This window comes from Schistocerca americana, chromosome 5, assembly GCF_021461395.2.
Source record: "Schistocerca americana isolate TAMUIC-IGC-003095 chromosome 5, iqSchAmer2.1, whole genome shotgun sequence".
NCBI classification, from domain to species: domain Eukaryota; kingdom Metazoa; phylum Arthropoda; class Insecta; order Orthoptera; family Acrididae; genus Schistocerca; species Schistocerca americana.
Genome location: NC_060123.1, coordinates 144,696,160 through 144,711,036, shown reverse-complemented (window position 1 = coordinate 144,711,036; position 14,877 = coordinate 144,696,160). Strand labels below are relative to the sequence as shown.

Sequence of the window (14,877 nt, the reverse complement as noted above, 5' to 3'; positions counted from 1 at the left end):
CCGGGAGTATGCGTACAGGGCGTTTCAAAACGGATCTACCACATAGAAGACAGACATCAGACAGGTTCATGAAAAGAATCTAAAGAAGTGTAGTCCAGCTACGAAGAAAGTATCCGACAAATCCCTCGTTCGCTAAAAACTTGAGTATTGCTCTCCAGTCTAGGACTAACACTAGAAACGATTGACAGAGTAAATACTCAAGATCCACAGAAGAACAATGCGTTTCGTCACTGTTACGCTTAGTAATAGTAAAAACGTTACGGTGATGCTCATTCGACTCCAGTGGCAGACGCTACAAAGAGAGGCGTTCCACATGACGGTATGGTTTACTCATAAAATTCCGAGAGCGTACATCCCTAGAAGAGTCAACCAATACAGGTTGTTCCTCGGAAAATATTCAGGCATTCAGGGTTATGACAGGACTGGTTATTCAAGGCACAAACGTCTAGGAAACACGGACTCTGAAATACACACCTTAAGAGCAATAAACACTTATTCATCCTCGATAGTGTGGAACAAATATCTTCTAATGCAAGTCCTCTGCTTTCCCTGTTTTGGGAGTTGGCAGTAAGGACCAAAACAATAAACATGGACTGTAAAATGTATTAAAAATGGTTCAAAAGGCTCTGAGCACTATGGGACTCAACTGCTGAGGTCATCAGTCCACTAGAACTTAGAACTACTTAAACCTAACTAACCTAGGGACATCACACACATCCATGCCCGAGGCAGGATTCGAACCTGCGACCGTAGCGGTCTCGCGGTTCCAGGCTGTAGCGCCTAGAACCGCTCGACCATCCCGGCCGGCTAAAATGTATCCTTAAGAGCTATGAGCACCAGTGAAGCTGCGCAAGTGCTCATAGCTCTTAAGATATGAATTTTTGAACTCATGTTTACTGAACTTTTCTTTTTGTTTTGGTCCGTACTACCTCCTCCCAAAATGGAAAGCAAAAGGGCTTGCAGTAGAAGAGATATGTTTCACAGTATCGAAACAGAAGAACTGCTCACAGCGCTGCAGGTACGCATTCCAGAGCCCATGTTTACTAGACGTTTTCGCTTCGAATGATCGTCCTTGTCATAACCTCTAATATTGACCACTCCTCCCGGCACACACTGGATATTGCTCCCTCCTACGGTCTATCTGGCGAAATGACCACAAAGGGAAATTTGTAGAGGTTGGAGCTCACACAGAGGCCTACCAAGAGTCGTTCTTCCCGCGCCCCATCTGCGATTGCAACACGAAAAGCGGGAAGAGACGACAGTACACTAAGTACCTCACACCACTCACCCTAAAGTGGCCTGGAAACTATGGCTGTAGATGTTCCTGTAGATATAGGTGAGGCCTCGGCGGTGACTCGTTAGACACAGCGAGAGGAATCTCACCTTCAGAAATACTACAGACACCGGCTCAGATCAATGGTAGTTTGAGGTCGACTGAAGGGACGTCTGGTCAAACCAGCCGGACCCTGGGCCAACTCTCATTGTACGGATGCCTCGGCGGAAACGCCTCGGCTTATTTCTCCGTGGCCACTGGTAGCTCACTGTTAGCTCGTGGCTAAGCAAGCTCCTCTTCAGAGGATCCGTCAGTTAAATAAAGTAAGTTGTCTAGGATACTTACTGAGGTCGACAGGTAGACTTGATTACAGACACAGTGACTGCGTACGGACATATGATTCTTTTCCGGGGTATTTATTTAGTTTCTAGGTATAGCTCGGGACGGTTTTAGGTCTAGCGAAAAAACGTGTCCGAAGTTGGTGATATGCATAAAACATCGCCCGAAATTGTACTAAATAGTTTCTCGGAAAAATATTTTCAGCAATGACTTCAGGAGCCAAAACGAAGTGAAAATGGTTGAGGGATACTTGACCTCTTAGCAACAAATAACCATGAGCCAATAGGGCTCATCACGATGGATACAAGGATTAGCGATCGCAAGGTCGTTGTAGCGAGACGGAATACCGTAACACGCAAAGCCACCAAAAGTAAACGTAAAATTCATCTATTTCAAAAAAGCAAGACAAAAATTCGCTTGACGCCTGCCTAAAAGGCAGTCTCCATTCCTTCCAAACCAACTATATAAAGGCAGATCACATATCGCTCAAATTCAGATAAATACTGTCGACGTCAATCGAGAGATTTCTACGAAATAAATTAAGGGACAGAACGTGGTGTACAAAACAAGTGAAAACACTGTTGCAGAAGCAACAAAAATAGCATACCAGATTTACATGAACGCATACCAGATTTACAAGAACGTAAAGCATCCGATATTGGCGATAATACCTGAAGCTTGAAATTTGCCGTCCAGTTCAATCCGAGACGCTCTCAACAGTTCCAATAGCGTAACTCTGTCTCGAAATCTGGTAGAAAATCCAAAGAGATTCTGGGCGTAAAGAAAGTATACCAGCCGGAAGACACAATCAGTACCTACACAGTGCGATAGCAAAAGTAATGTTACCAACCACAGTGACACTAAAGCGCAGTTACTAAACACGGTTTTCCGAAATTCTTTCACAAAGAAAACGAAGTAAATGTTCCAGAATTCGAATAAAGAACAGCTAGTAACTTAGAGGTAGATGCCCTCGGTGTAGTGAAGCAATTTATGTCACTTAATAATGACAAGTCTTCCGGTCCAGACTGTATACCAATGAGGTTAATTTCAGAGTATGCTGATATAACAACTCTGTACTTAGCAATCATACACAAAAGCTCGGTCGACGTAAGATCCGTACCTAAAAACTGGGAAGTTGCAGATGCCACACCAGCACTCAAGAAAGGAAATAGAAGCAATCCGCTGATTACAGGCTCATATCACTGACACTGATTTGCAGTAGTGCTTTGGAACATATAGTGTGTTCGAACATTATGAATTACTTTGAAGAAAACGATCTACTGGCACATAGTCAGCACGGATTCGGAAAATATCGTTCTTGTAAATCACAACTAGTTCTTTATCCACAAAAATTAACGAGTGCTATTGGCAGTGGATCTTAAATTGATTCCATATTCCTAGATTTCCAGAAGGCATTGACAAGTTTCCTCAACAGCAGCTCCTAATCGAATGCGTGCGTACGGAGTAACGTCTCAGTTGTGCGACTGGATTCGTGGTTTCTTGTCAAAACGGTCACAGTTCATGATTTTCTGTCAGAAATGTCACAGTTCATTGTAACTGACGGAAAGTCATCGAATAAAACCGAAGTGGTATCTGGTATTCCCTAAGGAAGCGTTACAGGTCCTCTGCTGTTCCTGATCTACATAAATTGTTTGGGAGACAATCTGAGCAGCCATATTAGATTGTCTGCAGATGATGCTGTCATTTTCAGTCTATTTAAGTCATCAGAAGATCAAAACCAGTTGCAAAAGATTTCGAAAAAATATCAGTATGGTATGAAAAGTGGTGACTGACTCTAAATAAGTGTAAGGTCTTCTAGATGTGTGTAACATAATCCGTTACATTTCGGTTACACGATAAATCACACAAATCTAAAGACTGTCAATTTAACTAAATACTTGGGGATTACAGTTTCAAATAACTCAATCTTGAACGATCACATAGATAGACGATAATGCTGTGGGGAAGGCGAACCAAACACTGCCATTCATTGGAGAACGCTCAGAAGATACAACAGGTCTGCTAAACAGACTGCCTACGCTATGTTTGCCCGTCCTCTTCTGGAATATTGTTGCCAGATATAGCGTCCGCACCAGATAGGATTGACGGTGGACAAAAAAAGTTCAGAGAAGGGCAGATCGTTTTGCACTATGCCGAAGTAGGGGAGAGAATGTCACGGATGTAATACACGAGCTGGGATGGCCATTGTTATAACGAAGGCGTTTTTTGTGATTTGTTCATGAAATTTAAATCATCAACTTTTTCCTCTGAATGCGAAAATATTCTGCAGACTCCCTTCTACATAGGGAGAAATAGTCATTGGAAAAAAATAAATCAGAGATCGCACGGAAAGATTTGAGTGTTCTTTATTCCCACATGCTATTCGAGAGTGGAGTGGTGGATAAATAGTCTGAAAGTGGTTCGACAGGCCCTCTGCCGAGCACATAATAGTAAATTGTAGAGTTGTCATGTAGATGTAGACGTAGGTCCACTGAAAGTGGATTGCAACACTGTTCCTAAACAGAACGTCAATAGCAACTAAATAACTATGCACAAGTGTTTCTACATCACTACTGGATCTCTGAGAAGACTACCATGGCTTGCTGACAATGGAGGTGCGCTGAAAGGGCGAGGAATGTGACGTCTTATGAGCTCTGGCACGACCGAAAATTGCTTCCGCGTACATATGAGATGACTAATGTGAGAAGGGATCACAAGTACGTTCGTGGATTGCGGCTGGTGCCTGGAGAAAAAATGTTATCCACATGGAGTCAAACTAGGGGCAGATAAAAGTGGTAGTTCGTGGATTTCGCGTAGCATTAAGCGATCGATAGCAAAGGCATTCCGCAGGCGCAAGAGGTGAAGGTGTTGGGTCACTAATACAACATCGCCACTACTTTTCAGCCGAATAAACTCTGCAGTCGTTTCCAACTTCAGCCAGCACGTTAATTCGGCCGCCACTGACATATTCGCAGTTGACTGACATTGTGATGCTAATACAATACCTCGGCTCCCACATGAACAGACAGTCCCCATATCTGTGCAATCACAGACTGACGTCATGAAACTGCAAAAGCAAGATTTACGGCAGCCGGAATTCCTATGCAGAAATACCAAAACGTAAAAGACTACAAGAACGACTGCTTGCAAGATACAGTGATGAATACATATTCAAGTACCTATCGATTCGGACCCGGAGATGCCATCTCCTGTGGTGGCTTTGTGCAAGACAGCTAACTACACGTTCAGCGACAGATTTCCCAGGAACGCGTCAGAGCTGCGTCTTCGAATACAATGGCACGCAAACTGCTGATTTTGTATAACAATACACATTTTAACGGTATGGAGACGCGTTGTAATGATGGGTACAATGCAACAATCCATGAAATGCTGATCTTCCTTACAATCTACGAAAATAGCTATGTACGAGAATTTTATGAAAATACTCCAGTTTTCGTTGTACAACTCAAAAGACAGATATGGCGAAATTGGTAACATCAACATGTTCTTAGAGGGCGTAAAAATTTTTTTTCATGGTGTTGACTGTAACATTTCCTATCAACTGAATAGCACAGATTTCCAGATAAAACCGAAGGTGCTCGTGAAGGACAGAAAAAGAAAATAATCAGGGAGCCCATTTTGCCTCTCGGACCTCAGAATAAACAAGTTTTACATATATCTCTAGCCCAACTCCGTAACTGTGCTTCAACTAACCATTTCCAGTCATTTTGCTAAGTCTCCACACGTTGTTGTTGTTATGGTCTTAAGTCCTGAGACTGGTTTGATGCAGCTCTCCATGCTACTCTATCCTGTCCGAGCTCCTTCATCTCCGAGTATCAACTGCAACCTACATCCTTCTAATGTGCTTAGTGTATTCATCTCTTGGTCTCCCTCTACGATTTTTACCCTCCACGTTTTCCTTCAATATTAAATTGGTGATTCCTTGACACCTCAGATTGTGTCCAACCAACCGATCCCTTCTTAGAGTCAAGTTGTGCCACAAATTCATCTTCTCCCCAATTGTATTCAGTACCTCCTCATTAGTTACGTGATCTATCCATCTAAACCTTCAGCATTCTTCAGTAGCACCACATTTCCAAAGCTTTATTCTCTTCTTGACCAAACTATTTATCGTCCATGTTTCACTTCCATTCATCGCTACACCCCATACAAATACTTTCAGTAAAGACTTCCTGACACTTAAATCTATACTCGATGTTAACAAATTTCTCTTCTTCAGAGACGCTTTCCTTGCCATTGCCAGACTACATTTTACATCCTCTCTACTTAGACCACCATCGTTTATTTTGCTGCCCGAATAGCAAATCTCATCTACCATTATAAGTGTCTTATTTCCAAATCTAATTCCCTCTGATTGAATTAGAATACACTCCATTATCCTCGTTTTCCTTTTGTTTATGTTCATCTTATATCCTCCTTTCAAGACCCTGTCCATTCCGTTCAACTGTTCTTCCAAGTCCTTTGCTGTCTCTGACAGAATTGCAATGTCATAAGCAAACCTCACGGTTTTTATTTCTTCAACTTGAATTTCAATTCCTACTCCAAATTTTTCTTTTGTTTGCTTTACTGCATGCTCAATATACAGATTGAATAACATCCCTTCTCAACCACTGCTTTCGCTTCGTGCCCCTCGACTCTTATAAATGCCATCTGGTTTCTGTGTAAATAGTAAATAGCTTTCCGCCCCCTGTATTATTCCAGTCAACATCGTCAAAAGCTTTGTCTACGTCTACAAATGCTGTAAACGTCGGTTTGCCTTTCCTTAATCTACCTTCTACGATAAGTCGTAGGGTCATTATTGCCTCGCGTGTTCCTACATTTCTACGGGATCCAAACTGATCTCCCCCGAGGTTGGCTTCTACCAGTAACGTACCTTTTCTGTAGAAGTGTGTGGGCTGAAATGAAACTTTGGCCGGCCGCTGTGGGCGAGCGGTTCTAGGCGCTTCAGTCCGGAACTGCGCAGCTGCTACGGTCGCAGGTTCGAATCCTGCCTCGGGCATGGATGTGTGTGATGTCCTTAGGTTAGTTAGCTTAAGTAGTTCTAAGTTCTAGGGGACTGATGACCGCAGATGTTAAGTCCCATAGTGCTCAGAGCCATTTGAACTTTTTTTTCTTTTTTTTTTGCTTAGAGCCATTTGTACCATTTTTTGAAACTTCTTGACAGATTAAAACTATGTGCAGACTAGGATTCTATAAGGATATTTGCAGACACACAGTTCCATTTTTTGTCAAGCATTTCCTCTAGAAATACACTTTTCTGTGGATGTACACATAAGGCGAACTTGTAATAACATTGAAGTTGGCCTCTAATCTATGACTAGGGAATACGTCATTTTCACAAAACAATTGAAGTGCATCACGCCATTCACTTATAGCGCAGTGTTTAAAACATTAAAAAAAAATAAACGTGTCTGTATTCTCTGTAAGTCACTGTCGAACTTGTCCGCATATCACACTTTTCTTCATACCATACACAAGGTAACTTTTCAGTGAGTACAGAAAATCGAATGACATTCAAATTTTGCACGCTAGCCAATATATATGGAGCTATTGCTACTTTTCCGTAGCTCAGAAATGACAAGTCAGATGAACATAAAACGAATTTAAACGTAAGACGATACCATTATTATGATTTCATGGGGCTGCTTCGCGTAAGCGAAGTATATTTGTCACAGAAAGCACAAAACGTGTGAGAAGTATATCAAGCGATGAGGATCATAATGTTGGAATCTCTGCACTTGCTCTGGCCTCGACTGGCGCAGCTACCTGGGTAATGCGGCGTCCGTTTCCTTCTACGTATCTGCCGCGTAGTGACATGAACCAGGAAGTCGCGCGGCTGCCTGTTCCTGCCACAGGCAGTTTCCGCACATAGTTCCCGTGAACAAAAAAACTTTCACTTTAATTATTGACCACACTGTTAGCCAAACAAAAAATGAAATAGGAATTTTTGTCTGAAAATTACTTGCATTTTCTGCAAGCGACACTTTCGTTTGCGTCGAGATGTCACCCTGTATTAAAGGTCTTTTTGTTCCTGAACGAAACCTGAGAAAGATAACCTGAGAAAGATGTTCTGTCTTTGATCGCAACTATAAATGTAAGTAATGACTACAAGAATGTAAGATAGTTCCGAGACAGGGAAATCAGTAATAGGGACCCGCGTTTTAAGTTTTGTGAAGCTTTTAAGGCTGAATCTGAATAGGAACTGAAAGCTCTTCTAAATAAGAACGGAAGCTGGAACTACGCGACAGGCATGCGGTAAGTTCGCTTTGAACTGAGCGCGCCAATCGAAGACTGACTGTCCGAGAGATTGCAGAAGAATGTAACGTTTCAACTGGATCATGTCATGAAATCCTGACACAGCATCTTGGAATGCATCGTGTTGCCGCCAAGTTCGCCCCTCGGCTCATGAGACAAGACCAAAAAGACCTACGCCTCGAATTTGTGAAGAGAGTTTCGATCGCGCAAATGAGAAGGAGATGTTCCTTAAGATAAATATAACTGGTGATGATGAGACATGGGTCTAGGTTTATGATGTTGAGACCAAGGTTCAGTATTCAAAATGGGTCGAGAAAGTGCTCCAAGACCAAAAACAAAATCGTCAGTTCAGGCCAATGCCAAAGCCATGCTGATATTTTTCTTTGACTGTGAAGGATTAGTTTATCATGAATTCTATTAACCAGTGGTACTATCGGGACGTGTTCCGACGCCTACAAGAAAATGTGAGAAGGCTCTTGCATCTCGATAACGCACCCGCACATTCATCCCTGTTGGTGAGTGGCTATAGCACAAAAAACGAAACCACTGTGTTGCCTCATCCTCCGTACTACTCTCCAGACCTGGCCCCTGCGGACTTATTTTTTATCACCACAGTTGAAAAACCCGTTGAAAGAAAGAAGATTTGAAACGATAGACGAGATAAAACAAAATTCGCAGTCGGCGCTTCGCGCGATCCAGCAAGAGGCGTCCGAAGACCGCTCGCGGAAGCGGAAACGGAGTTGGGAGCGGCGTATCAGTTGTGGAGGAGATTGTTTCGAAGGAGACCATGCGCGATATGTGAATGGTAACCGCAGAAAAAAATTGTGGACAAAGTTCCGGAATTTTCTGAACAGACCTCATATAGATTTTTTTATATCCTATTACTATTTGTTTGACGCATTACTCCTGAAGAAACAGTTGCCTGGTTGTTTTGTGCGTGTCACGTAGTCAATGACACGTAGATGCCAGTCGTGCATTAAACGAATGACAATTTGAACACCGTCTCTGCACATCACTAGCTTCAAAATCTCGCGGGACCCTTAGAGGGGAACCGGTGCGTCTGCTATATAAAAAGTGTTCCTTTCTATCTTCTCTAAAGTTTTGTACATGTAGTTTTCCAATACATGGTACACAAGCCAATGTTAAATGTCTTTCGCTTGCTTTGCAAAAGACTGAACTTCTATGACCGTTCCACTGGTTCACATCAACTGTTCTCACTTGGTGCACTGTACACGCGCGGAGTGACTGAACCGGCTGAGAGTCTGTAATGTTACAGTTAAAGATTAAGAATCACTATTTTAAATTATCGTATGTTGCGTGCCAATATATGCACCCCTCTCCTATGCGCATCCACGCACGCACACGCACACACGTACACGCCGCGCGCGTAAATGCATACGCTTTTAACAACCTGTAAGTGAGACTTCAGTTTGTAGTCTCGTATTGTCAAGTAAAAAAGGGATTCGTAACACACGATTCCCGTGACATTCCAAGATGATCATTAAACTCCTTATTCGTGTTGCATGAGAATTGCAAGGAGACTGGAAGTTACTGGAAAGATGCTGTTACATAGGAGACGGCGCATAGCAACATTCGATATAATAACGTGGAGTCACTAGTAAAATAAGGAGCGTATAAAGGGCAAAGAATGGTGATACAATCTCGCGACTTCAATTCGTCACACTTAAAACAAAATCTAAAAGACAAGTGGTCAGAAGAATGAGAAATACATAATTTAGGTAAAGAACAACACTGTTGTTGTTGTGGTCTTCAGTCCTGAGACTGGTTTGATGCAGCTCTCCATGCTACTCTATCCTGTGCAAGCTTTTTCATCTCCCAGTACCTACTGCAACCTACATCCTCCTGAATCTGCTTAGTGTATTCATCTCATGGTCTCCCCTTATGATTTTTACCCTCCATGCTGCCCTCCAATACTAAATTGGTGATCCCTTGATGCCTCATAACATGTCCTACCAACCGATCCCTTCTTCTGGTCAAGTTGTGCCACAAACTTCTCTTCTCCCCAACCCTATTCAATAGTTCCTCATTAGTTATGTGATCTACCCATCTAATCTTCAGCATTCTTCTGTAGCACCACATTTCGAAAGCTTCTATTCTCTTCTTGTCCAAACTATTTATCGTCCATGTTTCACTTCCATACATGGCTACACTCCATACGAATACTTTCAGAAATGACTTCCTGACACTTAAATCGATACTGGATGTTAACAAATTTCTCTTCTTCAGAAACGCTTTCCTTGCCATTGCCAGCCTACATTTTATATCCTCTCTACTTCGACCATCATCAGTTATTTTGCTCCCCAAATAGCAAAACTCCTTTACTACTTTTAGTGCCTCATTTCCTAATCTAATTCCCTCAGCATCACCCGACTTAGTTAGACTACATTCCATTATCCTTGTTTTGCCTTTGTTGATGTTCATCTTATATCCTCCTTTCAAGACACTGTCCATTCCATTCAACTGCTCTTCCAAATCCTTTGCTGTCTCTGACAGAATTACAATGTCATCGGCGAACCTCAAAGTTTTTATTTCTTCTCCATGAATTTTAATACCTACTCCTAATTTTTCTTTTGTTTCCTTTACTGCTTGCTCAATATACAGATTGAATAACATCGGGGAGAGGCTACAACTCTGTCTCCCTCCCTTCCCAACCACTGCTTCCCTTTCATGCTCCTCAACTCTTATAACTGCCATCTGGTTTCTGTACAAATTGTAAATAGCCTTTCGCTCCCTGTATTTTACCCCTGCCACCTTTAGAATTTGAAAGAGAGTATTCCAGTCGACATTGTCAAAAGCTTTCTCTAAGTCTACAAATGCTAGAAACGTAGATTTGCCTTTCCTTAATCTTTCTTCTAAGATAAGTCGTAAGGTCAGTATTGCCTCACGTGTTCCAGTGTTTCTACGGAATCCAAACTGATCTTCCCCGAGGTTGGCTTCTACTAGTTTTTCCATTCGTCTGTAAAGAATTCGTGTTAGTATTTTGCAGCTGTGACTTATTAAGCTGATAGTTCGGTAATTTTCACATCTGTCAACACCTGCTTTCTTTGGGATTGGAATTATTATATTCTTCTTGAAGTCTGAGGGTGTTTCGCCTGTTTCATACATCTTGCTGACCAGATGGTAGAGTTTTGTCTGGACTGGCTCTCCCACGGCCGTCAGTAGTTCCAATGGAATATTGTCTACTCCGGGGGCCTTGTTTCGACTCAGGTCTTTCAGTGCTCTGTCAAACTCTTCACGCAGTATCATATCTCCCATTTCATCTTCATCTACATCCTCTTCCATTTCCATAATATTGTCCTCAAGTACATCGCCCTTGTACAGACCCTCTATATACTCCTTCCACCTTTCTGCTTTCCCTTCTTTGCTTAGAACTGGGTTTCCATCTGAGCTCTTGATATTCATACAAGTCGTTCTCTTATCTCCAAAGGTCTCTTTAATTTTCCTGTAGGCGGTATCTATCTTACCCCTAGTGAGATAGGCCTCTACATCCTTACATTTGTCCTCTAGCCATCCCTGCTTAGCCATTTTGCACTTCCTGTCGATCTCATTTTTGAGACGTTTGTATTCCTTTTTGCCTGTTTCACTTACTGCATTTTTATATTTTCTCCTTTCATCAATTAAATTCAGTATTTCTTCTGTTACCCAAGGATTTCTACTAGCCCTCGTCTTTTTACCTACTTGATCCTCTGCTGCCTTCACTACTTCATCCCTCAAAGCTACCCATTCTTCTTCTACTGTATTTCTTTCCCCCATTCCTGTCAATTGCTCCCTTATGCTCTCCCTGAATCTCTGTACAACCTCTGGTTCTTTTAGTTTATCCAGGTCCCATCTCCTTAAATTCCCACCTTTTTGCAGTTTCTTCAGTTTTAATCTACAGGTCATAACCAATAGATTGTGGTCAGAGTCCACATCTGCCCCTGGAAATGTCTTACAATTTAAAACCTGGTTCCTAAATCTCTGTCTTACCATTATATAATCTATCTGATACCTTTTAGTATCTCCAGGGTTCTTCCATGTATACAACCTTCTTTCATGATTCTTAAACCAACTGTTAGCTATGATTATGTTGTGCTCTGTGCAAAATTCTACCAGGCGGCTTCCTCTTTCATTTCTGTCCCCCAATCCATATTCACCTACTATGTTTCCTTCTCTCCCTTTTCCTACACTCGAATTCCAGTCACCCATGACTATTAAATTTTCGTCTCCCTTCACAATCTGAATTATTTCTTTTATTTCATCATACATTTCTTCAATTTCTTCGTCATCTGCAGAGCTAGTTGGCATATAAACTTGTACTACTGTAGTAGGTGTGGGCTTCGTGTCTATCTTGGCCACAATAATGCGTTCACTATGCTGTTTGTAGTAGCTTACCCGCATTCCTATTTTCCTATTCATTATTAAACCTACTCCTGCATTACCCCTGTTTGATTTTGTGTTTATAACCCTGTAGTCACCTGACCAGAAGTCTTGTTCCTCCTGCCACCGAACTTCACTAATTCCCACTATATCTAACTTCAACCTATCCATTTCCCTTTTTAAATTTTCTAACCTACCTGCCCAATTAAGGGATCTGACATTCCACGCTCCGATCCGTAGAACGCCAGTTTTCTTTCTCCTGATAACGACATCCTCTTGAGTAGTCCCCGCCCGGAGATCCGAATGGGGAACTATTTTACCTCCGGAATATTTTACCCAAGAGGACGCCATCATCATGTAATCATACAGTAAAGCTGCATGCCCTCGGGAAAAATTACGGCTGTAGTTTCCCCTTGCTTTCAGCCGTTCGCAGTACCAGCACAGCAAGGCCGTTTTGGTTATTGTTACAAGGCCAGATCAGTCAATCATCCAGACTGTTGCCCTTGCAACTACTGAAAAGGCTGCTGCCCCTCTTCAGGAACCACACGTTTGTCTGGCCTCTCAACAGATACCCCTCCGTTGTGGTTGCACCTACGGTACGGCTATCTGTATCGCTGAGGCACGCAAGCCTCCCCACCAACGGCAAGGTCCATGGTTCATGGGGGGAGAACAACACTATAGATACGTATAATCCGAATACCGCGATAGCCATGGGTACTCGACAAGTAAGTGTTTCAAAATAATTTCTATACGCATTTGCAGACTAGAATTTAAAACATGAGTGTTTTCTTTACATCAAGCCTTTTAGCAAACAAATATTTTTCAAATGAAAACAGTTTAATTGAACTCAAGTTGTGACCGCGTTTTATTATTCAGATATGTTTATGAAATATATACCATTTCAATAATCATAATGTTCAAGAACAAAACTCATTTGAAGACATGGAGGAAGATGCCACGGTAACTTTCATAAGTTTCGCCTGGTTTAGCGTAACTTACAGATTTTTTTGTAATTCTTCGCGGGATAGCTGCTCGAAGAGTAATGCGCTTCCAAATCATTCCAGTAAGTGAATAATAAAACTGGACATACCTTATTAAGTTAAAAACTGTCATTAAAATAGTCACGGACGCTGTAAGAAGCATTTATTCTGAATAGGGATGGTGAATATCCCGAAATGCATCTGTGCCGAAGAAGAAGATATAACCACGTATATTTTGCATACAAAAAATTGTAAACGGAATTTAGTAAATTCATAAAATGTTCGTGAAACTGAATAGTGACGTACCTACTTGCCTGAGAACGCTTTTGAGTTCCAGAGACGTAGTAGTAAGGAACAGAACAGTGTATAAGTATTTAAGTAACGTTGGAATTTAACATGTGATGGAGAGTGTTTTGTGTTATATGTATTGTATTGTAAAGAAACAACGTACTGTAAAATTGGAAATTTGTGGTAAGGACTATGGGACCAAACCGCTGCGGTCATCGACCCCTAGGCTTACACACTACTTAATATAACTTTAATTTACGCTAATGATGACACACACACACCCATGCCCGAGGAAGGGCTCGAACCTCCGATGGGGAGAGCCGCACGATCCGTGACAAGGCGCCTCAGACCGCACGGCTACCCCATGCGGCAACGTAATGTGACTAAAGTGTACAAGTAATGTGTGATCAAAGGCACTTTCCCTTCATGAAGTATAAATGTTGTGTCTTAAGTGTAACTATTAAGTCTTTATGACCGTGAAGAATGTATGTAAATTTTGGTGACTGTGAACAGCAGAGGTCCAAACTTCATATAGTACCGGCACGTAGCTGTCTCTTCTCGAACGTCGAGCTGAAAGTCCTTTATGCGAAAGATGGATCACAATTAGCGTGGCTTATGGTGTCATACCACAAGGTCATAGATATGAAATTATGTCCAGAACAGTGGCCGGTGGTTAGGAAATGTACGCCGGCCGCTGTGGCCGAGCGGTTCTAGGTGCTTCGGTCCGGAACCGCGCTGCTGCTCCGGTCGCAGGTTCGAATCCTGCCACGCGCATGGATGTGTGTGATGTCCTTAGATTAGTTAGGTTTAAGTAGTTCTAAGTCTAGGGGACTGATGACCTCAGATGTTAAGTCCCTCTTCAACCATTGTTTTGGAAATGTACGGTGCGATTTCTCTTCCCTCTTGGTGGCCAAATTCTCTTGCGACATACATGGACTTGATTTCCAACGTTGAATTTAAATAAAGAAGACCATCGACGTAAAAACAAAACTCACGCCGGGTATAGCGCCATGGGAGTTCGGCAACGCAAAAACCGAGAAAAGCGCCTACGCTGGGCTAGATGAGGAACTGCATTCATGTGCCTTTCTAGCCCCCAGTACATTTCGTGCTCCGCGATCGGGGAAAGCACGGGCGTTCGCCGCAAACTCCCCACAGCGAGCACAGAACTGCCGCTGCTGCTGTTTCCGCAATCGGCAGCGATCCAACCGCTGCTTCCACAGCCGAAGGTCTCGAGAAGGCGGAGTGGGCGGACGAGAGGCGGAAAGTTCCTGTCTGGCGGTAAGCCATTTCGGCGTCATCCTCTGGCGCACCAAAAACAGAAGAAACATTCCGGGTGCACGACGC

General features: G+C 42.5%; 1 protein-coding gene across 2 annotated transcripts in view; it reads right to left on the bottom strand.

The window, feature by feature from the left end:
* The window catches only part of LOC124615375 (xaa-Pro dipeptidase), an 885,418-nt gene that overhangs the window by 697,092 nt on the left and 173,449 nt on the right, over positions 1-14,877 (bottom strand). The gene's annotated exons all lie outside the window — the stretch shown is intronic.